This window comes from Triturus cristatus, chromosome 7, assembly GCF_964204655.1.
Source record: "Triturus cristatus chromosome 7, aTriCri1.1, whole genome shotgun sequence".
Taxonomy (NCBI): Eukaryota; Metazoa; Chordata; class Amphibia; order Caudata; family Salamandridae; genus Triturus; species Triturus cristatus.
Genome location: NC_140590.1, coordinates 49,278,580 through 49,285,489, shown reverse-complemented (window position 1 = coordinate 49,285,489; position 6,910 = coordinate 49,278,580). Strand labels below are relative to the sequence as shown.

General features: G+C 52.1%; 1 pseudogene; it reads left to right on the top strand.

Moving 5' to 3' along the window:
* The first annotated feature begins 5,906 nt into the window (after positions 1–5,906).
* Positions 5,907–6,576, top strand: LOC146808780 (selenoprotein W-like; annotated as a pseudogene).
* Positions 6,577–6,910: the final 334 nt, after the last annotated feature.

Here is a 6,910-nt window from a genome sequence, read left to right as displayed (position 1 = left end):
CCTTAGTTGCCTCTTCACCACCTTTTTCATGACAGGCTCACCGCCATGAAATGGCTGTGGAAAGCCAACTCATAATAAACTTGGCGGTGCCGGCATCAGCACTGCCAGCATATTGAGGCCGGTTGCAGACTGCCGGCACAGCGGGATCCTTGATTCTTGATCCCAGCGGTCCGACCGCCACACTCAGAATACTGTGGGTGGACCAGCAGTGGTGGCGGTGGTCGGATCGCCACCGGGAGTACGGCGGTCCTGAGGACCCCATACTCATACTAAGGCCCTCAGTATTCTTAAATTGAAGATTATTTTATTTACGTGAAGATGCAGGCATTCGGGTGAGTGACCCAAGAGGCATTTTTCTGGCCTGGGTCTTGGCTGCATCCGGTCAATAGTCGTGGTGGCTCGTTGCACTGGAGCACTATTGGCATCACAACAGAGGGCGGTGTCTGGAAAGGAGCTCTTATGAAGTCCTTCGCAAAGGATGAATTCAATAACTCACAATTCTATAAGGACCTCCAAGTTGGACATGGATTGAACGGCCACAGGAAGCTACTGAGAATGTCCTGGAACACAGCCCCCTGGAAGAAAAGCTGATGATGCGCCCTCCAGAAGGAGGGGAATAGATCTGACAGAATATACCACATCCTTGCAAATAATGCTTCAGACAGAATACCTAAAGTCAAACAGCATGGGCGTCAGATATCGGGCACTAGACAACAAAGATTGGTGCCATGCCATGATGCCCCCATGCCCTGGCAATGACAGCAATGCCCCAACTCCTTCAGCTCAGATGCATGCACAGAGAAGACTTCTCGTAGGAGAGGCAGCGGAGGAGGGGTTCGCTCGCCTCCCGCAGTGCCTCAGATGCCACACCGACCAAGGAGAAGGTTTTACGCCAAACCTACTGTTATCACTGATATTTGCTGAGCGCCAACGAATCACCTTCGAGAGGGTCTCCTCGTGATGTTGCATCCTACAATGGTCAGAATAAAATTTGCAGAAACAAACATTTAAAAGAGCCAGTTATTAGAGGATTTAGGAATAAAACGAAGTCCTAAGCAGTTACTGCGCCTTCATGGCACCGATCGTGGGCGAAGCACTTCAGATGCCCATTGTTATTTCTCCCAAAATGACTTTACCGGTGACAGATTGAAGAAGAGATCTTCCCAAGATGTAGGAGAATGTGGATTGGTCCGGGGTTTCTGATGGCCAAAAGGGACACTGAAAAGTAGTGGACATCCCTTACTGTCCCACCAATACGAGAATGGCTCTGGGGAATGGCTAGAAATCAGTGTACCTTGCTAGAGGTTGTCTCAATAGCCACACCAGGACCTGGGACCCCTGCATGGACCATTAAAGACTTAACATTTGATCTGTAAATCCACCAGGAGTTGGAAAAATCTGATTTATAAATATATTGTAAATGCATGCCTTGGCAATGGTATTCATGAAAAGTAATAACATGTGTGAAGACCGTGATCCACAGTGGTTAAGTATCATAAATGTACCAAAGCAATAAAAATAAATGAACAAGTAGACATATGTACTCAAGAGTTTTTGTTTAATTTCTCGCCTTTCCCTTTTATCAGGTAACAAGTGAGGACAACTGGACTGGGTGATGAAGAAGGAGAGCCTCGACCAGCAGGTGGACATATGAAGAGGAGACCACGTCAACAGAGGAGGGAGCCTCGACCAGCCGATGGGCATAGGGAGAGGAGTCCATCTCAACAGAAGAGGGAGCCTCGACCAGCAGGTGGGCATAGGAAGAGGAATCCATCTCAACAGAGGAGGAGGGAGCCTCGACCAGCAGGTGGGCATAGAATGAGTACTCCATCTCAACAGAGGAGGTAGCCTCGACCAGCAGGTGGGCAGAGGAAGAGGAGTCCACCTCAACAGAGGAGTAGGGAGCCTCGACCAGCAGGTGGGCATAGGGAGAGGAGTCCGCCTCAACACAGGAGGGAGCCTCTACCAGCAGATGAGCATAGCAAGAGGAGTCATCTTTAACACAGGAGGAAGGAGCCTCGACAAGCAGGTGGGCATAGGAAGAAGAGTCTCAACAGAGGAGGGAGCCTCAGCCAGCAGGTGGGCACAGGAAGAAGAGTCTCAACCGAGGAGGGAGCCACGATCAGCAGGTGGGCATAGGAAGAGGAGTCCATCTCAACAGAGGAGGAAGGAGCCTGGACCAGCTGGTGAACATAGGAAGTAGAGTGCACCTTAACAGAGGAGTAGGGAGCCTCTACCAGCAGGAGGGCATAAGAAGAGGAGTCCCATCTCAACAGAGGAGCAAGCCTCGACCAGCCGATGGGCATAGGAAGAAGAGTCCATCCCAACAGAGGAGGAGGGAGCCTGGTCCATTTGATGGGAATAGGAAGACGAGCCCATCTCAACACAGGAGGGAGCCACGACCAGCAGGTGGGCATAGGAGGAGGAGATCATCTCAACAGAGGAGGAAGGAGCCTGGACCAGCTGGTGAACATAGGAAGTGGAGTGCACCTCAACAGAGGAGGAAGGAGCCTGGACCAGCTGGTGAACATAGGAAGTGGAGTGCACCTCAACAGAGGAGTAGGGAGCCTCTGCCAGCAGGTGGGCATAGGAAGAGGAGTCCACCTCAACACAGGAGGGAGCCTCTACCAGCAGGTGGGCATAGAAAGAGGAGTCCACCTCAACAGTGGAGTAGTGAGACTCTACCAGCAGGTGGTCACAGGGAGAGGACTCCAGCTCAACAGAGGAGTAGGGAGCCTCTACCAGCAGGTGGGCATAGGAAGAGGAGTCCACCTCAACACAGGAGGGAGCCTCAACCAGCAGGAGGGTATAGGAAGAGGAGTCCACCTCAACATAGGAGGGAGCCTCTACCAGCAGGTGGGCATAGGAAGAGGAGTCCACCTCAACAGAGGAGTAGGGAGCCTCTACCAGCAGGTGGGCATAGGAAGAGGAGTCCACCTCAACACAGGAGGGAGCCTCAACCAGCAGGAGGGTATAGGAAGAGGAGTCCACCTCAACATAGGAGGGAGCCTCTACCAGCAGGTGGGCATAGGAAGAGGAGTCCATCTCAACAGAGGAGCAAGCCTCGACCAGCCGATGGGCATAGGAAGAGGAGTCCACCTCAACAGTGGAGTAGGGAGACTCTACCAGCAGGTGGTCATAGAAAGAGGAGTCCACCTCAACAGAGGAGTAGGGAGCCTCTACCAGCAGGTGGGCATAGGAAGAGGAGTCCACCTCAACACAGGAGGGAGCCTCAACCAGCAGGAGGGAATAGGAAGAGGAGTCCACCTCAACAGAGGAGCAAGCCTCGACCAGCCGATGGGCAGAGGAAGAGGAGTCCACCTCAACAGTGGAGTAGGGAGACTCTACCAGCAGGTGGTCATAGGGAGAGGAGTCCACCTCAACACAGGAGGGAGTCTCTACCAGCAGGAGGGTATAGGAAGAGGAGTCCACCTCAACATAGGAGGGAGCCTCTACCAGCAGGTGGGCATAGGAAGAGGAGTCCATCTCAACAGAGGAGCAAGCCTCGACCAGCCGATGGGCATAGGAAGAGGAGTCCACCTCAACAGTGGAGTAGGGAGACTCTACCAGCAGGTGGTCATAGGGAGATGAGTCCACCTCAACAGAGGAGTAGGGAGCCTCTACTAGCAGGTGGGCATAGGAAGAGGAGTCCACCTCAACAGAGGGGCGGAGCCTCGACCAGCCGATTGGCATAGGAAGAGGAGTCCTTCTCAACAGAGGAGGAGGGAGCCTGGACCAGCTGGTGAACATAGGAAGTAGAGTGCACCTCAACAGAGGAGTAGGAAGCCTCTACCAGCAGGTGGGCATAGGGAATGGAGTGCACCTCAACAGAGGAGTAGGGAGCCTCTACCAGCAGGTGGGCATAGGAAGAGGAGTCCATCTCAACAGAGGAGGGAGCCTCGACCAGCCGATGGGCATAGGAAGAGGAGTCCTTCTCAACAGAGGAGGAGGGAGCCTTGCCCAGTCGATGGGCATAGGATGAGTACTCCATCTCAACAGAGGAGGTAGCCTCGACCAGCAGGTGGGCATAGGAAGAGGAGACCATCTCAACAGAGGAGGAGTGAGCCTTGACCAGCAGGTTAGCATAGGACCAGAAGTCCACCACAACATAGGAGGGAGCCTCTACCAGCAGGTGGGCATAGGAAGAGGAGTCCATGTCAATAGAGGAGGGAGCCTCGACCAGCCGATGGGCTTAGGAAGAGGAGTCCATCTCAACAGAGGAGGAGGGAGCCTCGCCCAGTCGATGGGCATAGGAAGAGGAGTGCACCTCAACCGAGGAGTAGGGAGTCTCTACCAGCAGGTGGGCATAGGGAGAGGAGTCCATCTCAACAGAGGAGGAGGGAGCCTTGACCATCAGGTGGGCATAGGAAGAGGAGTGCACCTCAACAGAGGAGTAGGGAGCCTCTACCAGCAGGTGGGCATAGGGAGAGGAGTCCACCTCAGCAGAGTAGGGAGTTTCTACCAACAGGTGGGCATAAGAAAAGGAGTCCATCTCAACAGAGGAGGGAGCCTCGACCAGCAGGTAGGCATAGGGAGAGGAGTCCACCTCAACACAGGAGGGAGCCTCGCCCAGTCGATGGGCATAGGAAGAGGAGTCCACCTCGACACAGGAGGGAGCTTCGACCAGCAGGTGGACATAGGAAGAGGAGTCCACCTCAACAGAGGAGGGAGCCTCGACCACCAGGTGGGCATAGGAAGAGGAGTCCACCTCAACAGAGGAGGGAGCCTCTACCAGCAGGTGGGCATAGGGAAAGGAGTCCACCTCAAAAGAGGAGATGGTTATAGGAAGAAGGGTACATCTCAACAGAGGAGGAAGGGGTCTCAACCAGCATGCAAGCATAGGAAGAGGAGTCCACCTCAAAAGAGGAAGAGGGAACCTCGACCAGCAGGTGGGCATAGGAAGAGGAGTCCACGTCAACAGAGGAGGGAGCCTTGACCAGCAGGTGGGCATAGGGAGAGGAATCCACCTCAGCAGAGGAGGGAGCGTCGACCAGCAAGTGGGCATAGGAAGAAGAGTCCACCTCAACAGAGGAAGAAGGAGGATGAAGGGGTGGTGGATCTAGACACCTCATGCAAGGAGGGTGCTGGGGCTCCTTTTGGCCAGCAAGATGTTTTATTTTCGGTGTCCAAGAAGCAGGCCCCTCCATTATCGCTGTCTAAAGACACTCTCTCCACCAGAGAAGAGACCCGAGCAACAAGGGGGCCTTGGGCTGTTGTCTTCTAGCTGCCCCAAAGATCAGAAGCCAACTATGACTTTCTGCTATGACACTCTTGAGCCCTCGTGTAATGTACCACCCAATGCCTCGAGGATGTGACCATGGATGCCTTCCAGGAGGCCATGAGGCAGATGATTGCTGGTCATCGGTCACTGTCTCTGGATGTCAGAGTGGTGGTGGCAAATGTGAGGCTACCCTGACAAGAGTGGGGTTATGACCAAGAACTCTGCTGTCTCCTCTCCTCCTAAGCTGCATCTATTTCCACTTGTTCTGTCTCTCACCCTGATTTGACTTGATTTGAGTGAGATTCATAAAGTGCAGTGAGTGCCTGTAGGCATCAAGGCACTAGTTGAAGGTGTCAAGGTGTTAGTCGTAGGCATCAAGATGCTAGTTGTAGGCATCAAGGCACTAGACCCTCTCCCACAAGTGTTGCTGTGTCCCACAATGTGTCTTTCCCTCAGTCCTTCAGACCCAGACCCTAAACCTACCCCAAGGTGTCCTGATTCTCAGGCGGTGTCCGGTTCCACCCCACAATCGCAACTGACTGCCCCTGAGGAGGGGCTGAATGTGGTCCTAGTCTCTTGTGCTAAGGATGGCCACAAACTTTATCCCGCAACCCACCGTACCATATGGGATATTCAGTCTGGGCTAGGGGATTAACTTTAAATGTATTTTAGACTTTAGACTTGTTCACGTAACGAATTGTGTTGCTGCTGGAAGTGGAGCTTCATCCGCCTGTTCTGTAGTCGGTGAAACTGTCCTGTAGCCATGCCGGTGAAAATACACGTTATCTACTGTGGAGCCTGAAGGTACCACCCCAAGTATCAACGGCTCAAGGCGGAACTGGAAGAAATGTTCCCAGGCAAGCTGGCGATAACTGGAGAGGATACTCCAACATCAACAGGGTGGTTGGAGGTCACAGTTGAAGGTCAACTGGTACATTCCAAAAAGAATGGCGATGGGTATGTCGACAGGGATTCAAAGATGCAGAAGATCACAGCAGCTATTGAACGAGCCCTGAAGATGTAACGTCTGGCCATAGGAGGCCTGACATTTAAACAAAGTTCAGTTCGTCTTTGCTCCTTCACCTTGGCCGAGCAGTTCATGACGGGGACGGCTGAAATGTCCTGCGGGGCACTGCACTCTCCTGAAGCATCTTGCAGCATGTCGCCGTGAAAGAGGCCTCACATGTTTTGAACTTTGCTTGCAATGGAACTCACCACCCTTCTAACAATCGTTCCACAACACAATTACTCAATCGGAAAATGTCAAACTCATTTCTCTCAAAATAGGTTTTTATTGCTTCTGTAGGACATGAATAGTACCCTGTTGCATTGTGGTACTGGTAGTTGGAAAAAACTGCCCTGGTGGTTCTTTTTTCGCATGTTTAAGACTCCTTGCTATTCAGGAGCTGGGATGTTATACATATATTTTTTGCAGGTTTTTGAAATCTGTTGGATACACCATTCACGATAAGAACTGTTGAAATGTAGCATTTAACTTTTTGGATATTTTTAACAGGTTATACATTTGTAAATGATTGTTGCAGATGACTTCTGTTGCCACTTTGCACAAGATTGCACACACGTGTAAAGGTCTCTATCTGCTTCCACAGACTGATTAGTTTCCTATTAGAGTAGTATGTTTTTTCTTTTTAGGAACTACATTCTCTGTCCTGCTTGGATGAACAGCAC